At 42.4% G+C, this 23,351-nt stretch overlaps 1 long non-coding RNA gene across 1 annotated transcript in view; it reads right to left on the reverse strand.

Annotated features, from left to right (window-relative positions):
• The window catches only part of LOC126473860 (uncharacterized), a 753,914-nt gene that overhangs the window by 483,492 nt on the left and 247,071 nt on the right, over window positions 1–23,351 (reverse strand). Inside the window, exon 2 of the long non-coding RNA XR_007586532.1 lies at window positions 13,183–13,226. This is a non-coding gene — a long non-coding RNA (uncharacterized LOC126473860). The remainder of the gene's footprint in view (window positions 1–13,182; window positions 13,227–23,351) is intronic.

Consider the following 23,351-nt stretch of genomic DNA (forward strand, 5'->3'; position numbering starts at 1 on the left):
GCCGACCACTGGCAACAACATCGATGTACTGTGGAGACCTCACGCCCCACGTGTTGAGCAATTCGGCGGTACGTCCACCCGGCCTCCCGCATGCCCACTATACGCCCTCGCTCAAAGTCCGTCAACTGCGCATACGGTTCACGTCCACGCTGTCGCGGCATGCTACCAGTGTTAAAGACTGCGATGGAGCTCCGTATGCCACGGCAAACTGGCTGACACTGACGGCGGCGGTGCACAAATGCTGCGCAGCTAGCGCCATTCGACGGCCAACACCGCGGTTCCTGGTGTGTCCGCTGTGCCGTGCGTGTGATCATTGCTTGTACAGCCCTCTCGCAGTGTCCGGAGCAAGTATGGTGGGTCTGTCACACCGGTGTCAATATATTACCTCTTGGCCGTTTAGGATCGTGCAGCCACATCATGTACCGCGATTCAGGAAATGGGCTTTTTGCAGCAAAGGAAGTACACATACTGAGAGTGCCACTACGTCTGCAGCAGCACACAGTTACTATTGTTGCGGCTTCCCTTGCCACGACAACAGAGTGAAGCAGTAGTGCGCCTAACAACGACACTGGATACTGGGCTGGCACCATTTTCTCTTTTCAGACGAGTCCCGCCTGCGTGTATAGCATAACTATGGGTTCTCCGAGGAGAACCACCATTGCCAGACTGACGGTTGCTGTACTCTACCAAGGATACGTGACATTGTATTTAAACAAGATGGCGCAAGACCACATGTTGCCCTTCCTGCCCTGATCTACCCGATTCTATAGATGGTGTTTAGCTGCTGCATCAGCTTGCACGACCTCCACATCTCCCATCCACTGAAAACGTCTGACCATGGGGTTGGGACAAAATGGCAAGATACAGCTCGCCAGCCACTACAGTCGATTAATTCTTGAATAGAGTTGAAGTTGCATGAAGTGATATACCCGTATCTAAGTTCAGTTCGAGTCGATGTCCAACAGGGCTAGAGCCGTTGCTCCTACCAAAAGATACAAAATTTCTTACCCTGCCTATCGCTAAATCACCTGTAAATTTCATCGTGTATTGTTCTTATATACTGTACGAGGCGTGGCTATAAAACAATGAAACTGTTGCTGTAAAACAATTTATTTACAAAAAATAGATATTTAGTTATTGTCACTCTAGACATACTCCCCCTCTACTGTATTTCGCTGGATATCTCGTAACAGACATTGCGGTATGAGATGCTGTGTTGTCTTGGTGCAGAACCCATAACTTGTTCTTACATAATTCGGATCGTTTTTTTCTTTTTCTAATTTTTTCCGGAGTTGGGCAAAAACCTCAAGTTAGCAATGCCGAATAATAGTCTGACCTTCAGGAACCCAATGAAGATACACAATTCCATGAATATAGAAAAAAGGTCATCACTGCTTTTAATCGTCATTTGCTTATTCGAGCTCTCTCTCTCTCTCTCTTGGAAGTTCGACTCTTCCAGTGCATCGATTGGCCCTTAGTTTCTGGATCATAAGTTAAAAACCAAGATTCGTCACTTGCTATCATTCTCTCCAAGAAATTAGGATTGTTTTCAGTGGAGTTCAAAGGTTCAGTACAAATATTTTTGCGAATTTCTTTTTGTTTGATCGTGAGAATTTTCAGAACCAGCGTCGCATATACCTTGCTCGTGTTAAATCGGTTACGTAAAATTTGCCTTACGAATATTTTTCAGTTCCCACAATTTCAGCACTCGATCGAATTCTCAGTCAACGGTCACATCGAATGAGATTACCTACTTTTTCAGTATTTTCATCCGTTTTTGATGTTGAAGGGCGTCCCGGGCGTGAGTCGTCTTCAACTTCTTCTCGGCCATCTTGATAACGCTTGAACCACTCAGACACTCACGTACAGGATAAACGGCCTTCGCCGTACATTTCTTTTAGTAAAAGGTAGGTTTCAATTCATACTTCACAGCTATTGGTCGTTCATCTTTGGCGAATCACCATTATTTGCTCTCCTTTCTGGAACTGCAATTTTTATAGCCAGCAGTACATGTTCTCTAACACCATACGATACTCGTAACAACTTCATTTTGTTCCCTCCCCCCTCCCCCAACCTCGAGGTTTATTACCGATGTAACCACCCTGAGGACGTATCCTTGTAATAGATGTTAAGCGCTCCAGTCCTTGACTGACTACAGCTTACCAGCTGTGAATGGCGCCGCGAGGCGAACCAGATGAGGTCCAGACTAAGCACTGTGCAGTGACAGGCCGGCGCCTCTCCACGCTGTGCCAAGATAAGCCTCGCCCGCCTTTTCCTCTCCCCCCCCCCCCCCCCCCCCAGCCACACTGCCTTTGCTTCTACTCGAGCCATTCAGTTCCATTCTTCCCAGGGGAGAGCAAAGGCCGCAATTATGAAATCCTTTATCGGCCGGCGTGTGACGTTAGCGCCTGCTCCCAATTCCCGTTACCAGATAAACGCAGGCAGTTACAGACACTCTCTCTGTGTTCTCCCCTTATCCGCTATCGAAGTGAAAATGGGGATTTTCAATGAAGTGATTAAAACACTGCAGAATAGAACATACCTCTCATCTGACAAGGGCAACATGTGGCCACGCTAAATCATTTTCGGAGAAACCACACAACGGTAGGCCAGCGTCAGGAGTACAGATATCAGATCCATATCTTTGCCATGAGCTGTTCAGTTCCGAAGTGTTTTAATCATTTCATTAAACTTCCACATTTACACTTCGATGATGAATGAGGATAGAACAAACATCAAAATAGAAACTTATGACTCGTAAATACGACTCTGAAAGCACCGCATGTGTTAACGTAAGTTGTTTCAAGCAAGTGTTCTCGCTAAATATTACATCGTTTACGGTTTTGTAGATCTGCTGGTCACAATTTCTTGTTCTGTGGCACTGTACCTCTTGTGCGATCCTCTGGTCCTTATATTCGTTGAACTTCAGACATCGACCGTACACAAATGCAGAGTTTTACAGATAAACAGCCTATTTATAGTGTTAATTGTGTTGCAGAGCAGCTTGGAATCTTGAAACTTCGTAGGGTCCCAGGGCTCGAAGAAGTGTCTGCCAAATTCTGTACAGCATATGTGAATGAATTCTTGACCATCCATTACCGCAGAGCCCTTAATCACAAATACATTCTCCGCTATTGTACGGATCACATCCACCTGTAACTATGGAAGGAAGGAAGGAAGGGCGACTAGAGTCTGACCCATCGACGACGAGATTATTAGAGGTGGATAAAAAGTACTGATGTATCTCGAATACAATGACTTTCTCCATGACAACCAGGATGGATTCCAAGACTTTTGGTCATGCAAAACAGAACTAACGCTCCTTTCACATGACATCCAAAAAGTCATGGATCCATGGCAGTCAGGCAGATGCAGTGTTTCTTGACTTCCGAATCATTTGACATTTATGAATAACAGTACAACCACAGGCGTTATCAAACAAAATTCGTGAGAATTCCTTGGTAGGGAGGATGGAGAAAGTTATCTTCATGGAAAATCACTGAGAGATATGGAAGCAATCTCAGGTGTGCCCCAGGGAAATGTGTTTGGTCCCTTGTTGTTCATTTTCTATAACAGTGACTTGGCGGACAGTTTAGCAGTAACGTCAGACTTTTCTCAAATGTGATGTTATCTACAATAAAAGACCGTACTGCCTGAAAAGTAGCACAAATATATAGTCAAATACTGATAAAATTTCAGATTAGTGCAATGATTGGCAACTCGCTTTAAATTCTTCAGAAATGTAAATTTATGGACTTCAACAAACGCAAAAATTTAGTACCCTAGGGCGAGAACGTTAGTGAGTAAAACTGCAAGCAACTCATACAAATAGAGCTGCGAGTGTGTAGGGACATGAAATGGGGCCATGATATAGGCTCAGTTGTGAGTAAAAAAAGGTGGTAGACTTCTGTCATTGGTAGGATACTGCAAAAATAGATGAGTCTACAGAGGAGATGGCTGACAATTCAATCGTGCGATTCATTCTAGACTATTGCTCAAGCATGTGAGACACGTATCTAATAGGACTAACAGGAGACGCCGAACGTATACAAAGTAGGGCAGCAGAAAAAGCCACAAACTTATTTGGCCTACGGAAAAGTTTACCGAAATAATAAATTGGCAGGCCGTTGGAGACAGACGCCAACCGTCCCGCGGGAGTCACGATAGCGCCAGTATTTAATTTCGACAAGGCAATTGGGCAATTGACGCTGTCAGCTTTGACATATCACTTCTAAAATGAGAGTTTTAATTTTTATGATAGCGCTGTGGATTGATACAAAAACAACAGATAACAGAACGTTTTCTATGGCACTGAAATATCACTTTGGAAGAAGATCTTTGACCACTGCCGCAGGACTATGTTCGATCCGCCACAGTTTTCCCAGTACATATCTAAAGCTTTTATTTGAACAGACTCCACCAGCACCATACAGCAATTAAATGTAGAATATATCTTAAGACATCACAGAAAAGACGACTGGAATACTTAAGATCTGTTTCACTACAGTGAATCAACTATTTTTGCAACACTTGGTCTACACCTGCTTCAGTACTATCATCCAGTTTAGCACGCCACGAGTAACGTAAACTCCCGATGGCTGTTGCTAACCTTCAGGGGAGGTTTACTATCTTTGGCCCAAAAAAAGCATGTTCTTTGAGAATTTTTTTCTCGGGATGTGTTATAGATATCAATGTCAAATTTGGTTAAAATGTTTATTGATATTTCCTCTACAGACTGGATTTTTTTTCCGACCAGAAATGTCGAAGAGCAAAGGCGGAAGTGCCGTTGGAACGAAACAAAATTTTGATGTAGACCTCCGCGCGTGGTATGTCACAGGTCAGCCGGCTCATCTGAAATCAAAATTGAGTTGACGTTAGCGAAGTATATAAGATTCTTTAAGAGCTGTACCTCGCTTAAGTTATTTGGATCATAGGAAACAAAATGGCAGCCATTAGAAAGAAAATAGGGTTTTTCTCATCGATTTTTCGACTTCGTCGGCCAAGTAAAAATATTTATAGTTGATGGATCGGAATAAGTGGTACAACTCCTAGACAATTTAGTTAGCTTCGTCGGAAACAAAGAATCATGCCAGTCGGTTCAGTAGATTTGAAGTTACCTTACCGCGTGATAAAAGAAACGTCATTTCGAGAAAAATGCGTTTGAGGATTTGACTACATATAAAAATGCAATATTATGCAACGTACGTTCAATCTGCTATTCCGGGTCCATAAACTAGTCCTTCCTCTTCCTCATAGGGGGCGTTCTGTTCGATCTGGCCCTTCCTCCGCTGCTCCAGAGCCGCTCGTACGGCCGGTGACAGGCGGTTTTCGGGTGCTTGAATCCGGTGGTCGTCCGAATGCTTGGCGAATTGCGTCGAATAGAGTCCCGGGGTGACGTCCATCGTTGTCATGGTCTCCAGAATTGCGGAATACCCTTCGCTGAAGCTGCTCCCTGCCAGGAAAGTCGCAATCTCAACAGTATTCGCACCAGAATGCAAATGCTTGGGGGCTAACTTCCAAACACAAGCGTTCAAACTTCATTTGAATGTTGTGTGTTTCCTCCCAAGCACTGGTACAATAACTCGTCCTCCGAAAGAAAAAACCGGTGCGTGAAAAAGGTCGTCCAGGCATTCGCATGTTTTTGTTCAACTGCGAATAACAAACATTTCCGTTCCGTATTCGGAAGAACCGTTTCAAGGGTGGATTCTTAACACTTTTATGGATCCAAAAATGCAATTTTTAAAAAATCGATTTTTTTAACCAAAAGCTAGTAAACCTCCCCTTAAATGCTCCTGTGTAACATATCTGTAACGTTCACCTGCTTGACCGTGTAACTGCCATTTACTCTCAGTTAAATTGGATACGAATGGACAAGGAAGGCGTCTGCCACACATTGAGACTTTTTCATTATTTTCCCTCCTGCATTCCCTTTACTACAGTCTGGAACCGCGCGACCGCTACGGTCGCAGGTTCGAATCCTGCCTCGGGCATGGATGTGTGTGATGTCCTTGGGTTAGTTAGGTTTAAGTAGTTCAAAGTTCTAGGGGACTGATGATCTCAGAAGTTAAGTCCCATAGTGCTCAGAGCCAGCCATTCCCTTTACTGTCTCACCACTTACGTGAAAAACCTCAAAAACCAATCATTCGACGACAATACCAATTCATGATTTGATCTGTCTGGTTTACTGTCCCCATATTTATGTAAGTCAGGATGGAAAACACATGGCAGCTACTAGGTAGATCGTTTCACTACGCCAGTAGTTTCTATCCACATCATCATCTCAGTCTGTACATGTCTAATCACTCATAAAAGCAATAGCAATAATTCTTTTGAAATTGAATGCTAAGTCAAATCCGCTTACAAGTATCTGTCTTCGAAATGTTAGATGTGAAAAAAATTACAGACTAAATGTATGCGATTGGCAAAATTAAACAATTTAATCACAAACACACAAACACCAATACCTGTAAAGATAGCGATGTTACGAAAACAAAGTGAACATGTTCTAGAAACTGAGCAGATACATACTTCTCTCGCCGAACGTAGTAGGCTCTAGAAACAGATAACATAAACAGTTTCTAAGGACGTGTTCACTTTAGGTGTTTTTCGTGACTTGGCTGTCATCACAGGTGCTGGCTTTACAGACTGAACTGTTTAGTGACGTCCCTCTCACATGTTCAATCGGTATTAATTTTCGTATCGAACAGTCCAAAGTTCAGAAGGAAATTTGATTTTACATGTTTACCAGAATAATGATAGATTATAAATACATATACTTAGGTTTAAGTACAAACTGTGAGTTAACACAACGTAATTCACCAATTGTGTTTATTTTCAGGTTAGAGTTAAGTCTGTTGTGCTTCTGTGTTGTTATTCAGAGCCTGGCGATGATCTTGTAGAAGGGAATGATGCGCAGTAAAGAGATACACTTAACAGCCGTCTGTGTATTTTTCAGAATTGCCTTCACAAAAAGGTAATACATCCGCATGAAAGAGAAAAGAGTATAATATCCAGTGGGCATTAAGGCCGTTAGAGACATTGCATTACCTTAATTTGGACAGGAGGAGTCGTTAAATCAACATCCGATATCATGAAACATGTTTTGACGGGAATTCGAACGCCGTGCCTGTAGTGTGTTATGCACTGCGCTAGCTGGCGCTGTCGCAGGGGAGGAAGTCGAAAATAAACTGCATGAACATGTGGTCTCCGATGCACATACTTGCGTACAACATTTGAGCCATAAAGTAATTTACGAGGGAAGTAATTTATTTCTCTCCTGGTATTGCAGCTGGAATGCTGAAATTTCCCAAAAAAATGCTTTGAATTTTGCGCTGCACAGGGTATTTTGTTTTCATGTGCAGTTCTCGCGAGAGAGGCCTCAACTACGAAACAAACATGGTGTACACGTCAGTGTCGCCAACTTGTGAAGAGCAGCGAACTGTAGTCCGATATTCGTGGGCCAAAGGGCATAAACCGAGTGAAATTCACATGTACGCGCGTGGCATGTATGAAGATGACCGAAGCAATGTATCCAGGCGATGTGCATTCTTCCAAGAGGACCCTGTGAATCTTAGTGATTTGTCACGCTCCGGGAGGCCGGTAACAGCTGCTGTTCCCAAAATGTCGGGGCCGTTGAGACTGCAGCTTTGAACAACCGGTGTGTACAACTGTGAACTCTATCTCAGCAGTTCAACATTTCCTATGGTGCAGTGTACGGTATTGTGACACGGTGAAATTCCGAAAAGATTTGCTCGCTGGGTGCCTAAGAATCTGCCCGACGACCACAAGGACGAGTGACTGATGACAAGCTTCTATCACTTAACGTATTATGCCGCAGAAGGACATGACTTTCTGAAAGGAATCGTCACGGTGACGAATTGTGGGCGTGCCACTACACGCCCGAAGCCAAGAAGGCCTCTATGGGGTGGAAACATGCTGGTTCCCCAGTACGAAAAAAAATTCAGAGTGACTCAGTCTGCTAGGAAAGTGTTTGTGACAGTGCTCTGGGATATGTATGGTGTGTTATTGGTGGACTTTCCTGAACGTGGGACCGCTGTGAATGCTGCAGCCTACGGTAAAACTTTGATTCAGTTGTGTCGTGACCTCCGTGACAAACGTCATAGCATTAATGCTGACGGTGTCATGACTCGTCCCATTGTTGCTGCTGCTGTACGTGAGAAAATCGCCAAATTTGGGTGGGAGGCGCTCCAACATCCACCATACAGTCAGGACTTAGCACAGTCAGACTTTCATCTCTTTGGTTCCATGAAAAATTCCTGGCCGCCCAACGCTTTGCGATAGATGCGGAAGTGAAATCAACAGTCCACAGATGGCTATACTACAACCAAACAGACTTCTACGAACAGGGCATATTGATGGGAGATGGAAGAAATGTGTTGAGAACGTTGGTGACTATATATAAAAGCAGGTAAAAGATATAAGTTCGTTTTTTTTGTGCCTGCTAGACGTTTCGGTAATACAATTACTGTGTGTAACTTTCCGACCTTCCATCGTAGAATGTCACATTAAGAATAAGAGAAACGTGTCTTTTGCATCCACAGTGTCACTATACAATTTACACTTAAGTGCATGGCAGAGGACGCAAGACACCATTTAAAAACTACATCTCTATCGTCCGGCTCTGAAGCAGCGAGAGGGAAAAGGAAATATTTTAATTTTTACGTGTGCCTCCCACTTAGATAGGGAAGAATGACATCTCAGTAACGCGACGGTCATTTCTCCCTACGTAAGTGGGAGGCGACAGAATATTTCAACACTCGCTGCAGAAATTTGTTGAGCGAAATTACGTGAAAACATTCGACCCCAACGATAAAAACTTCATTTTAATGATGGTCATCCCACCGCAGTTATCATATCTGTGACACTCTCTCTCAAATTTTGCGACCCGCCCTCCTTTGAAATTCTACGATGTCTTCTGTCAACCATATGTTGTAAGGATTGCATATTGCACATCAATGCTTTAGAACAGGATCGACAGGCATAGTGTAGGCAGTCTCTTTAGAGGTGCTGCACATTCTAATTCTTCCATCAAAAAAGCGCACTCGTTATTTTGGCATCTCTACAACATTTTCTATATGATCGTTCAAGTTTGAGTTATTCCTAACTGTAATCACTAGCTATTTACTTGAATCTACAGTTCTCATAGTATTCGTGTGGAGGATCTCACAATTCTTTTTTCAGTGTCAATTGCCACTTTACGCATCATCCTGACATCTTGTCTAAATCATTTTATAAATTTTCAACTTCGCTAGACGCTAAACGACGTCTTGCCTGACTGATACATATTTTATATAGATTCAGAACAAGGGGCCTATAGACTTTCCTGGCGAATGCTAGATATAACTCTGGTTTCATAAGATGAGCTACTGTCCGATACTACGTACTACAGTTTCTGGCGGTTAATCACGAGTCCAGTCACATAGCCGAGACTATATTCAAAAGGCGCGCAATCTGACTAGAGACCGCTTGTTAGAAACGGCGTCAAAAGCCTTCTGGAAACAGAAAAAACCAGCTTTTTGTCGCAACGGCTTTCCCCAAAAGAGGCCCACACGACCAATAACTAGCGATCACTGCTTGTCATAACCGAGTGCCTCGAACTACTGTGTTCTCAGGGCAGCCAACTCGATAATGGGCGGTCATTTGGTATGGGAGGATGACAGCTGTCATCTACAATATTTCCGAGATAAGATACGGCAGCAAACAGCTCCACCGGCGGCCGTGTACTTTCAGTATTTGCTGAGGGGGGGCCGTCGCTGTGACATGTGTTCTGGGCAGGTTCGAGCAGATTAGGCTCTCGCTGCGGCACACGACGTACAAACAATGCTCCGTGCAGGGGAGGGCTCGGAAAATTAGTCGCGTCAACACCGCTTTCAAGAACGGATGCCGGGCAAATGCGTGTTACTGTAGGCCAGTACAATGTACCACACGTTCAGTGTTCGCGTACTACGACGTTTCTGGTGGCCGTAAATCAACATGGGTTCCGCAAACAACGAACTTATGGAAATCAGCTCACATTATTCGTCCGCAAAATCCTCAAAAGAGAAGACAGCGGGACTCAGTTTCGATGTAGTTCTCTTTGACTTACAAAAAGCAATCGACTCCACTCCGCATTTTCACCTAAATAAAAAAAAATTAGATTACGGAATATCAGATCTGCTTAGAGACTCGATTCAGGAATTTATTGCAGAAAGGACGAAACTCGTTGTTAACACAGCAAAATCCTCGGATAATGTGGGAATGTTATTCGGGGATGATGTTGTAATAGAGAAGGTCAGTCATGTAAGACGTAACATCCCTTTTATTTTGTGAACGCTGACACATATCGAAACGCGGTTTGTGGAAAACGTTAGAGCGTCGAAGGGCACGTATATTTTTGTTTGGTTAATGTTTTTAGCGCCGGTACCGACGGAGGTATTGAAGCAAGTACGTTTTTTTAAAAAAATGGAACCGCGTACTTTTTATAACTGCATGCGATTGTTCTTGAGATGACAATTACAATGATGTAGCTTTTGTTAATGTTGACTTTGAAACCTGTCGTAAAAAATCCGAGAAAACGCTACATCACTGTAACTGTCTTCTCGAGAGCTCGAATGCCGTTATATAAAGTATCTGGTTCCATTTAAAAAAACGTATCTGCTTCAATATGTCCACTGATACCAGCGCTAAAAACAGTAACAAAAAAAAAGTGTCCCTCGAAGCTCTAACATTTTCCGACAACCGCGTTTCGATATGTGTAACCGTTCACGAAATAAAAGGGGTGTTACGTCTTATGTGACTCACCCTGTATAGGAAGTCAACGGACCGGAAAGTTGAAGCGAAATGCAGTAAGGACTGTTGAATCAACGACTTGCGCAGGAATTGGTACTTGATTCTCAACATAAATAAATGTAACTGCACGTAAATAAGCAGAAAAAATACATTCCCGTTTGATCACAAGCTTGGCGGTCGGCCACTAGATACTGCCACAATTTTCTAAATCACACTGGACGTATTCTTCTAGATATTTCATTCGAACTACGGCTTAAATATAACTCTAGGAAAAACAGATTCATTGTAAGACTCAGAAGGGAATGTACAGGGTGGTTACAATTAAACATTCGCTACTTAAGCCGGCGTAGTCGGGTGATTAACACTGTATAAGTGTGGATAATCCGAATTATTGTTTGAAATCGTTAAATTACGACCGCGACCTGACATCTATCGAGCTGCCGGTTGAAACTAAAATATACCTCCAAATTTGCTGAGTGTACAAAGTATAACATTATTTGCGCTTGCGTGAGTTCGCGATGATGTCAATAACCGCTTCTGTAACGGAGGGCTACTCATGCTAGAAGAATGCGATTAATGTTACTAAGTGATGATGTCTGTAGAGAATGTATATGTGACTGTAAGCACAGAAGGTCCATGGATTCGATGCCGTATCCTCACTGCAGCGCGTACGGCAGTCATTCTCCCCACGGGAATGGACGTAGAACGATGGACAGTGCCCTCTGGTATGTAATTCGCAGTGCCTTGCCGAGTATGGATGCAGATGTAAATAAAATCTGTGACATACAGGTAACTACAGATCGAGGTGTGTCAAAACAGGCCCGCCGTGTGGTCGAGCGGATCTAGGCGCTACAGTCTGGAACCGCGCGACCGCTACGGTCGCATGCCTCGGGCATGGATGGCTATGATGTCCTTAGGTTAGTTAGGTTTAAGTTGTTCTACGTCTAGGGGACTGATGATCTCAGATATTAAGTCCCATAGTGCTCAGAGCCATATATATGTCAAAATAATTCCACATAGCTGAAATTATTAAAGCAAATTGACACTTTATTTTTGTTTTTGTTTTCTCAATTGGTTATTTTTCATTCAGTGTATTCCTAAATAATAATAATGATAAAAATAATAATGATTTTTTTATAGTTTTTGTCAACTTATATTGCATATACGGCTATCTTTGGTGTTGCATTATGAGATACAATTTTTTTAAATATTATTGTGTAGATTGTGGCGCCCCCTTCGCTGTCGTTAACCATATTCGTACTTTAAGCTGTTTTTTAAGTTACATATATCAAATAAAAGATGTAAAAGTCCGGAAAAAAGCCGAAGATAATGTTGTAATTTATCAAAGAGTAACAATACCGCAAAGAATCTGTTATGTAATGTTCATAGTAGTGCCTAGATTGTTTTTAATACAATGGATATGAGACGATGATTCATAATTCTCTACCTTGTTCTGATTATCTCTCTACTTAACTGTCGCACCTTGATGTAAGTCTGGACTGTTTTATCTTAATATCAGAGTAAAATAAGAATTGACATTCGTTCAAGTAGAGGACTCTGAGTCGCTCCATTTTTTTACTGAAATTGTTTTTGTAAATAGAGGTGGCCTCAGCAATTGTACCAGCTAGCGCTTGTGTGGAAGTGTGGACGATCCATCGTTTTTGTAGATCGATCACAATTCAATACCTGATAACAAGAACTTTCTTTTTTCCATTAGTAGTATACGAAATCCGACGTTTTATAAAGGCGATATAATGCAAAATTTATTTACATATTTCATTGAAACAACCGCTCAGAGACGATGCATTTCAGTAACTTTAGCTTGAACCTAAGTCAGAGGAATAACAGAGGCTAATGCATATAAAATTCTAATTATCATAATTTACTTCTTAAAAGAAAGCTTTATTTAAGTGACAATTTCCACTTCCATTATTCAGCAGGGCAAAGACGATACAGAACAACAATATCAATATTCAAAAAACTGTGACTGACGCCCGAACAACAGAGACTCACATGCATTGAGAATAGAAAATAGTGCATTGAGAATGGCTAGGCACTAGCCAAAATCTGGATCTGCGTAATAAAATCTAAAAAAGGACGACTGATTGCTGGACTCATAAGTCACATAACAGTCGCTGAGTGCACCCGCTTTCCGAATGGAAACTACCCTGATGAGCAATATCAATATTTTTCCGAGTTAGGAAATATAACTTTCCCTCCCGTAGTATTAGCGAAGGCATTTCGAAATATTTTAGCGTTTCACGTAAGAACGCTTTGGTGTGGGGGGGGGGGCGTTACGTTATAACGATTGTACGCAATGAAAGTATTTTATGAAGTGATTTAGCGCACAAGAGGGCGGGCTTTTAGATATCCATAAATGAATGTTTTCCTTACCTTGCATAAAAGAGTAGAAAGTGGCTCCACCAAAGGCCAGATTCCTGGAACAAAAAAAGTCAGATGTAATTCAGCCCTCTTGATCGAGAACAAGCTGTGTCACCTTTTTATCTCTAAATATTCTTGAAAACGTTGAAATTATTGGTATACTAAATACAGGTAAGATTTAAGTATTTCCTTGGCGTTATAGACCTTTCGTCGACATTTATGAAAGTTCTTAATAAACGCTATTGTAATTAAACACCTAATCAAGAATCAAATAGCTGACCTCCTGTCACACTTTAAGTGTGAAGAGTTGATTACTCATTATTAGTTGTGTCTGTAATGTCATATAATTTCTTTCTCGCGGATATTCCTCCATCGCGTCGCATGTCTAAATATGTACATTTTAGACTAGTCAACAACATGTAACTTGTCAAAAGTAACAACTACAGAATACTACAGACCGTCTCCTTTACTTTTGAATGCAAGTATTAACTGTTGTGCTGACTTATGGGAACGTAAAGATATCGTGATTACTCAAGATAAATAATTGCAGCACCGTATTCAGTTACAGAGCTTACACCATCAGATCAAAAGTGTCAGTACACCCTTACGTAAAGCGGAATTGACGGCAAGGTGTCACAAGAGGCAGATCCGACAGTGTAAACGGACGCGGGGAGTATCTTGTTGTCAGTAGAGAAGCTGCAACCTCAGAATGGGTCCGTCTGGAGATCGCAGTGTTTCAAACGTGGAACACTCACTAGATGTCACTTGAGTAACAAATCCATCAGGACATTTCAGACCCTCTAAAGCTGCACAAGTCGACTTTTGGTGATGATGCGGAGTGGAAACGCGAAGGAACAGCCACAGCTAAATGACCGACAGGGATCATCGATCGTTGCGGAAAGTGGTTGTAAAAAATTGCATGAAATTAGCGACATTAATCACTCATGACTTTGGGATGACGTACAGTGGTCGAGCAGCTGATCATAAGCCACAGATTTCTTTAGTCAGTGGTAAGTGGCGCTTGAGACGGTACAAAGAGCGTCGACATTGTGCAGTGGGTGACTGGAAACGAGTGTAGCCCTGTATCATGTGGCAATCCGATGGAAGGTTTTGGGCTTGGCGAATGCCTCCAGAACGTTACCTTTATCACGTGTATTGCCAACAGCTAAGTACAGGGGAGGTATGGGACCGTTTTTCGTATTTACGGTGTGTTCTGCTTATTGCGCTTAAGAAAACGCTAAATGCAGAAGGATATGGTCACCCAATTATAAGGCAGTATCTGTGAGGCAACCGTTTGTGGGCGATAACATTCCTGAAATGGACTGCCTTCCCCGAGTCCCCACCTCAACCCGATGAAACACATTTGTGATGAGTTATAACATCGATTTCGCTCCAGACACCAGCGTCCAACATTGCTAGCTTATCTAGTTTCGGCTCTTGAGGAAGAATGGGCTGCCATTCCTCCAGTCATTCAGACACCACACTGAAAGTGTACTGGGCAGACTTCAAGCTGGCATAAAGGCAAAGGGTGGACACATCCCATATTAAGGACCACTAATAGGTCTCCTGATACTTTTGATCAGATAATGTACGAGTACTACAACAAAAACCATACAGACAATTCAGGCAGGCGATCAGTCACAGCCCACAGCCATGCTCCAAAGATTCGGTTTACCAGAAGATCCGCTCAACAGTGTAATGGCCACAGACGTGCTAGGGGATCAGAACACTTACAGTGACGTTAATTACAAGGTGGAAGCAGACGTCATCATGGCGTGCTTTTGCACCTCTGTCGCTACGTACCTCCTTACACCTCCACACACATCTTGCCCCGAGGCAATCTGAACCGCATTACCCTCACAGAGTGCTAAGTCGTTCTTCATATTCTGTTTCCACCCTTCCTTTTGTAATTCAAATGCAGGCTGCAACCTTTCCCCGTATAACTACGATCCCATCATTATGCTACTGATTACGTTCCGTCTCTTGTTCTGTCCCAATATTAACTCCAAACCCTTTTTTTTACATTTTTCTCACATCACTTAGTCTCCAGCCTCATCTATATCCAATTCCCTCTCTCATAATGTTACCAGGAGCCCATAATACACCATCCTCAAAGTATTCAAAATCACACACATTACAAGAATTACACTAAATTGTAAATCATCTTCTTTAATATAATGTATGTTTGTGTATTTTTAATTATTCTATTTAAAGATTGGAGAGCGTAAACATGTGTACCGCCAGCCGTCCATCTATTGTGGGAATGTAAATAAAACAATAACAAAAAACAGCTACAGTGATACACGAGTGTACTAAAATGACATATGCCACAGAAAAAAAATTTATTGCTTTTTGGTAAGTAACACATTCATCTTACAGTTTTTTACATTAAATCTGTATCTGATCTCAGTTTCTTTTTAGCATGTGCAGTTTTGTCACAATGTCACTTCATTATAAAGTATAAAATTAACGAAATGTATGTGAAGAAGTTATTTTACAATATGAACAAATACTTTTTTAAGTATAAAAATGGAAAAAAGGTTCTTTATTACATAGGAATTTCGTGTTCACTGACTCACATTTCTTTACTTTCTTATCCTTAAAGCATCTAACACAGATTTTTCTCCGATGAATTGCTTGCAGTACGTCCTGCTGAAGTAAACAGCCGTAGTCTCCCACCGTATTATTATCCCAGCGGCCCTGGTAGAATATTTCCCTCATTTAGATGCTTGCTGACAGCGCCCACCTTGTTCTTCACCAATTTCACCCGAACCATCCGAGAAAAAATCGTGATGACTGTTCAAAAAGCGAAGCTTCGCGTTCATCAAATAGCCTAAGTTCCTCACTGATTTCAGGATGCTGGACACAACAGATATACAACATGGGTGCTGTATGCTCCCTAAGAACCTCGCAACAACAAAAAAAAAAAAAAAAAAAAACGGCTCTGAGCACTATGGGACTTAACTTCTGAGGTCATCAGTCCCCTAGAACTTAGAACTACTTAAACCTAACTAACTTAAGGACAGCACACACATCCATGCCCGAGGCAGGATTCGAACCTGCGACCGTAGCAGTCGCCGGTTCCAGACTGTAGCACCTCGCAACAACTTCCTTCAAATAATTTGAATCCAGTAACATTTCTAGAATTTCAGGTCCAAAAGCCACATTTCTTTCAGTTTCGCTTCTGATGGTGAGAAAACGTCTCTGAGAGAGAGACTTGCAACAGTCTCCATCTTTGGTTACGACTTTCACAAACTGGCTCATTCTCCAAACTTAATGAGTGGAGATAATAATTTTTTTATGAACTACGAGTTTGCTCCGCAATACGTGCGTCTATTAAGAGCTTCAAATATTTCCTCCTTGTAGACCAGTTTATTCTCAACCAGTTTTGATCCCTTGCCCTACTATCTTATTTAGATTAATGCATACTAACAGAAACAGTACGTGATTGTATACATATATATGAGGGACAGGGAGAGATAAAGGGAGAGTTAACTAAAAACGGTTGTTTTTGTTATCATATTAGATCCAGCACACTAAAAGCTGAAGGTATCACCATCATTAAAAAAGTTTTCACCGTTGACCTGTGTAGTTTACGGTTGTTCAAACACGTGCACAATAATGCACTTGACGACGTATCCGTCATCTTCGAGAATACGCAGAACTATGCAACACCTTATTGGCGGACACGTAGACTGTCAACTTTAAAAACTGAATACATTAAGTTTTCTAAACCAGAGGATTTTTGAAACTTCCTGGCAGATTAAAACTGTGTGCCCGACCGAGACACGAACTCGTGACCTTTTCCTTTCGCGGGCAAGTGCTCTACCAACTGAGCTACCCAAGCTTGGGTAGTTTCATACCAGTGCACACTCCGTTGCAGAGTGAAAATCTCATTCCAGAGGAATTTTGTTCGCATAAGGTCACCGCCTCATTCAAGACACTTTTGGTGTCGGAAGGAAGTGTGTGTGCTTGGGTGAAGGTGAGGGCGAGGGAAGTGTAGCCTCGCTACCAGTAGAGGCGGCCAAGCCGGACTGGTTTCGGCAGAGACGCGAGTACCACAGCATAGGTAGGAGGGGCTGCAGAGGCGTGGAGAAGCCAACCCTAGAAACATTCGGCTCCTCGATGCTGTGAGCTGGGCGTGCGACAAATAACACACTGTAACAACGCCACATTACAGTCTGATGATCGTTCTACACTGAAGCCCCAAAGAAACTGGTATAGGTATGTGTATTCAAATACAGAGATATGCAAACAGGCAGAATACAGCGCTGCCGTCGGCATCGCCTACATAAGACAAGTGTCTGGCGCAGTTGTTAGATCGATTATTGCTGCCACAACGGCAGGTTATCAAGATTTAAGTGAGTTTGAACTTGGTGTTATAGTCGGCGCACGAGCGATGGGACACAGCATCTCCGACGTAGCGATGAAGTGGGGATTTTCCCGTACGACCATTCCACGAGTGTACCGTGAATATCAGGAATCGGGTAAACCTTCAAATCTCCGACATCACTGCGATCGGAAATAGATCATCCAAGAACGGGACCAACGACGACTGAAGAGAATCGTTCACCGTGAGAGAATTGCTACCCTTCCGCTGCAGATTTCAATGCTGGACCATCAACAAGAGTGTCAGCGTGGGAACCATTCAACGAAACATCACCGATATGGGCTTTCGGCACCGAAGGCCACTCGCGTACCCTTGATGACTGCACGACACAAAGTTTTACGCCTCACCTGGACCCGTCAACACCGACAATGGACTGTTGATGACTGGAAACATGTTGACTGGTCGGACGAGTCTCGTTTCACATCGTATCGAGCGGATGGATGTCTATGGGTATGGAGACATCCTCATGGATTCATGGACCCTGCATGTTATCAGGGATCTGTTCAAGCTGATGGAGGCTCTGTAATGATGTGGGGCGTATGCAGTTGGAGCGATAAGGGACCCCTGATACGTCTAGACAACGACGATGAGAGGTGACAGGTACGTGAGCATCCTGTCTGATCACATGCATTCATTCATGTCCATTGGACAATTCCAGCAGGACAGTGTGACAACCCACACGTCCAGAATTGCTACAGAATGGCTCCAGGAACACCCTTCTGATTTTAAACACTGCCGCTGGCCACCAAAGTCTCCAGATATGAACTTTATTGAGCATATCTGGGATGCCTTGCAACGCGCCGTCAGAAGAGATCTCCACTCCCTCGTACTCTTACTGATTTAAGGACAACCCTGCAGGATTCGTGGTGTCACTTCCCTTGAGCATTACTTAGACGTTAGTCGAGTCCATACCACGTCGTGTTGCGGCACTCCTGCGTCCTTTCGATGGCCCTATACGATACACATGTATAAGTTTCTTTGGCTCGTCAGTGTATAATCTCTTTTCAGTATGCTCAAGGAATTAGATTAGGAAATGAAATACTGAAAGTACTAGATGAGTTTTACTATTTGGGTAGCGAAATAACTGACAATCGTCGAAGTCGAGAGGATATATAATACAGACCGGCTATGGCACGAAACACATTTTTGTAAACGTGGAGTTTGGTGGTATAGATTTAAGTGCCTGGAGTGTAGCCTTGTGTGGAAGTGAAATGTGGACGATAAGCAGTCTGGACAAAAAGAGAATAGAGTAGCTTAGAAATGTGGTGCTAAGTAAGAAAGCTGAAGATTAAATGGGTATAAAGCGTAACTAATGAGGAGGTTCTAAACTGAGTTAGGGAGAAAAAAATTTATGGATCAATTTGACTAACAAGGGGAGGCCGCCAATTGTGAAATTCAGATTCGATTCATACTGCGCATAATAAAAGCTCATGGCCAGAGGTGTAATGTGGCAAAGCACAAAGATGCACTTCTCAGCCTTTGTCGAAAAAATCGACAGTTAAAAGAAACCGTTGCCGTGAAATACTCTCTACGATTAATAATTTTCTATAGCGTCGTGGCGCAGCGGTAAGCGCTCGGGTTCCTAATACGAAGGTCGCCGGATTGAATCTCGCGCCATGCAACTTTTTTTATTATTTGTTTTTTGTAATTCATATATATATATATATATATATATATATATATATATATATATATATATAATTCCCGCAATCAGTTGCAACAATTATGTATATAATAAGTTGATGAAAGTCGTTTGTCGTGGAAAAATAATACTTGAAATAAAACACGAAGTGGATACAATATATATATATATATATATGTGTGTGTGTGTGTGTGTGTGTGTGCATACATTTGAATTGCAAAAAACAAATAATAACAAAAAGTTTCATGGCGCGAGTTTCGATCCGGCGACCTTCGGATTACGACCCCGAGCGCTTACCGCTGCGCCACGACGCTGTAGAAAATTATTAATAGTAGAGAGTATTTCACGGCAACGGCTTCTTTTCACTGTCGATTTTCTCGCAAACGGCTGAGAAGTGCATCTTGGTGCTTTGCCACATTACACCTCTGGCCATGAGCTTTTATTATGCGCAGTATGAATCGAATCTGAATTTCACAATTGGCGGCCTCCCCTAGTAAAAGAACAAATCAGTTGATGGAACCCACCCTGAGGCATCAAAGGGATCGTCGATTCGGTGGTGGAGGGAGTGTGTTGTGTAAAAATAGTAGAGAGGGAGACCAAGGGACGAATACAGTAAGTAGATTGAAATGAATGCGGGTTGCTGTAGTTATTGATAGGTGAAGAGCGCTTGCGCGGGTTAGACTAGCGTCGAGAGTTGCAGCAAACTACTCTTTGGATTGAAGACCACAACAATGCTGTTCTACGTGGGGGGGAAAGTAATGATCATTATTTCATTGCGAAGTAAATTACCTCTAACGGCTTTGAAGCTATGTTTAAAGCTGTCGGATCGGTAATGGTATCGATCGTTATCTGGAATTCGTAGCAAATCTCTGAGCACCACCGTGTTTAGTGAGAACGGTGGCTGTATTTCTTTTTTGGTGTTGTAATATAGACTCAGTGGATGGTGAACTGAATGCTACTTCCGGATAGTTCGAGAGGTTGTAGGACGCTTGAAATATTGAACCACACGTAGAAAACGTTTGCTTATTGTTACCTGATTTGCAGGTGGATATTGTGGAACAACAGGAAGCAGCAAACAGCATTATTTGCTTCTTAGAGAATAGGCTGCTTAGAGTATCCATCACTTATTGTAACAAGGTTACTTGTGACGTGAGTGGACAGACGACAAAGCCATCAAGTGGATGACTTTTCTGGCTCAAAATGGTTCAAATGGCTCTGAGCACTATGGGACTTAACTGCTGAGGTCATCAGTCCCCTAGAACTTAGAACCACTTGAACCTAACTAACCTGAGGACATCACTCACATCCATGCCCGAGGCAGGATTCGAACCTGTGACCGTAGCGGTCGCGCGGTTCCAGACTGTATCGCCTAGAACCGCTCGGCCACACCGGCCGGCTGAGTTTTCTGCTTCATCGTTTAAGAAATAAGGTAAAAATGGCGGTGGAAACTAGATTTTCCTTTTACTCTCAGGAAAGACCGACAGCAGTTTAATATGGGGGATTCGGTGTTACTCTAAGACGACGAGAGTATGCGCTACGGTAAGCGCTAGGATACATATCACAGTATAAAAATCTACTTGCGAGTTCTCGTGAAAGTACATTTGATATTATATTACCATAAGAAAATAATTGATTAGAAAAAACACATGTTTGGTTTCCTTTTTATAATACCTAAGGCTGAAAGAATATCAATGATAAGATTCGCTAATTACATTGTTATTCTCAGTGAATGTGAAGAAGAACTAGAGGATCTATCGATTAGAATGTACAGTCTAATGAGTACAGAATACGGATTGCGAGTAAACGAAAGGAAGGCGAAAGTAACGAGAAGTAATAGAAATGAGAACAGCGAGAAAGTTATCAGATTTGGGGTCACGAAGTAGGGGAAGTTAAACACATTCTGCCACCTTGGAAGCAAAATAACCCACGATGGACGAAGGAAGGAGGACATAAAAAAGCAGACTAGCGAAAGCAAAATGGCATTCCTGGCCAAGAGAATTCTCCTGGCCACAATTTCTGAGAATCGTACGATAATGAATTGTGGACTGTAGGAAAACCGGAACAGAAGAGAATCGAAGCATTTGAGATGTGGTGCTTCAGAAGAATGTTGAAATTAGGAGAACTGGTAAGGTAAAGAACGAGGAGATTCTCCACGTAATCGGCGAAGAAAAGAACACGTGGAAACACTGGCTAGAAGAGGGGACAGGATGACAGGACAAGTGCTAGAACATCAGGGAATAACTTCAGTGGTACTAGAGGGAGCTGTAGACGGTAAGAACTGCAGGGGAAGACGGGGACTGGAATACATCAAGCAAATAATTGTAGACTCAGGATGCAGATGCTGCTCTGAGATGAAGAGGTTGGCACAGAAGAGGAATTCGTGGCGGGCCGCATCAAACCAGTCAGAAGACTGATGACTCAAAAAAAGTTATGTCTCACTCTCAAGGGATGAGACCACTGTAGCATAAGGGCGCGTTCATGAAACATCCGAGTTACTGAGGAGCATTAGGCCGAAATCGTTGCTGCACATGTAACAGCTTAGCGTGGATGGAAGCCTCAGAAGATTTTATTATTTTAAACATTTTAAAGATTATTTTAAGAAAAAAAATAGATGTATGAGACAGGCGAAATACCCTCAGACTTCAAGAAGAATATAATAATTCCAATCCCAAAGAAAGCAGGTGTTGACAGATGTGAAAATTACCGAACTATCAGTTTAATAAGCCACAGCTGCAAAATACTAACGCGAATTCTTTACAGACGAATGGAAAAACTGGTAGAAGCCGACCTCGGGAAAGATCAGTTTGGATTCCGTAGAAATATTCGAACACGTGAGGCAATACTGACCCTACGACTTATCTTAGAAAATAGATTAAGGAAAGGCAAACCTACATTTCTAGCATTTGTAGACTTACAGAAAGCTTTTGACAATATTGACTGGAATACTCTCTTTCAAATTCTGAAGGTGGGAAGGGTCAAATACACTGAGCGAAAGGCTATGTACAATTTGTACAGAAACCAGATGGCAGTTATAAGAGTCGAGGGACATGAAAGGGAAGCAGTGGTAGGGAAGGGAGTGAGACAGGGTTGTAGCCTCTCCCCGATGTTATTCAATCTGTATATTGAGCAAGCAGTGAAGGAAACAAAAGAAAAATTCGGAGTAGGTACTAAAATCCATGGAGAAGAAATAAAAACTTTGAGGTTCGCCGATGACATTGTAATTCTGTCAGAGACAGCAAAGGACTTGGAAGAGCAGTTGAACGGAATGGACAGTGTCTTGAAAGGAGGATATAAGATGAACATCAACAAAAGCAAAACGAGGATAATGGAATGTAGTCGAATTAAGTCGGGCGATGCTGAGGGAATTAGATTAGGAAATAAGACACTTTAAGTAGTAAATGAGTTTTGCTATTTGGGGAGCAAAATAACTGATGATGGTCGAAGTAGAGAGGATATAAAATGTAGACTGGCAATGGCAAGGAAAGCGTTTCTGAAGAAGAGATATTTGTTAACATCGAGTATAGATTTAAGTGTCAGGAAGTCGTTTCTGAAAGTATTTGTATGGAGTGTAGCCCTGTATGGAAGTGAAACATGGACGATAAATAGTTTGGACAAGAAGAGAATAGAAGCTTTCGAAATGTGGTGCTACAGAAGAATGCTGAAGATTAGATGGGTAGATCACATAACTAATGAGGAGGTACTGAATAGGATTGGGGAGAAGAGAAGTTTGTGGCACAACTTGACTAGAAGAAGGGATCGGTTGGTAGGACATGTTTTGAGGCATCAAGGGATCACCAATTTAGCATTGGAGGGCAGCGTGGAGGGTAAAAATCGTAGAGGGAGACCAAGAGATGAATACACTAAGCAGATTCAGAAGGATGTAGGTTTCAGTAGGTACTGGGAGATGAAGAAGCTTGCACAGGATAGGGTAACATGGAGAGCTGCATCAAACCAGTCTCAGGACTGAAGACAACAACAACAATTTAAGAAATGTAACCATGAATTACAGCATCTCACAGAAGAAAAACATACAGTTAAAATTATCAAATGATAGCGCTGGTTATGAGGATGTGGAGACGATTGCAGGTGGCAAGTTGCCCAAGAGCATAATGGACGGAAGACTGGATTCTATCATAAGGACAGGCCGAT

Source organism: Schistocerca serialis, chromosome 4 (assembly GCF_023864345.2).
Source record: "Schistocerca serialis cubense isolate TAMUIC-IGC-003099 chromosome 4, iqSchSeri2.2, whole genome shotgun sequence".
NCBI lineage: Eukaryota > Metazoa > Arthropoda > Insecta > Orthoptera > Acrididae > Schistocerca > Schistocerca serialis.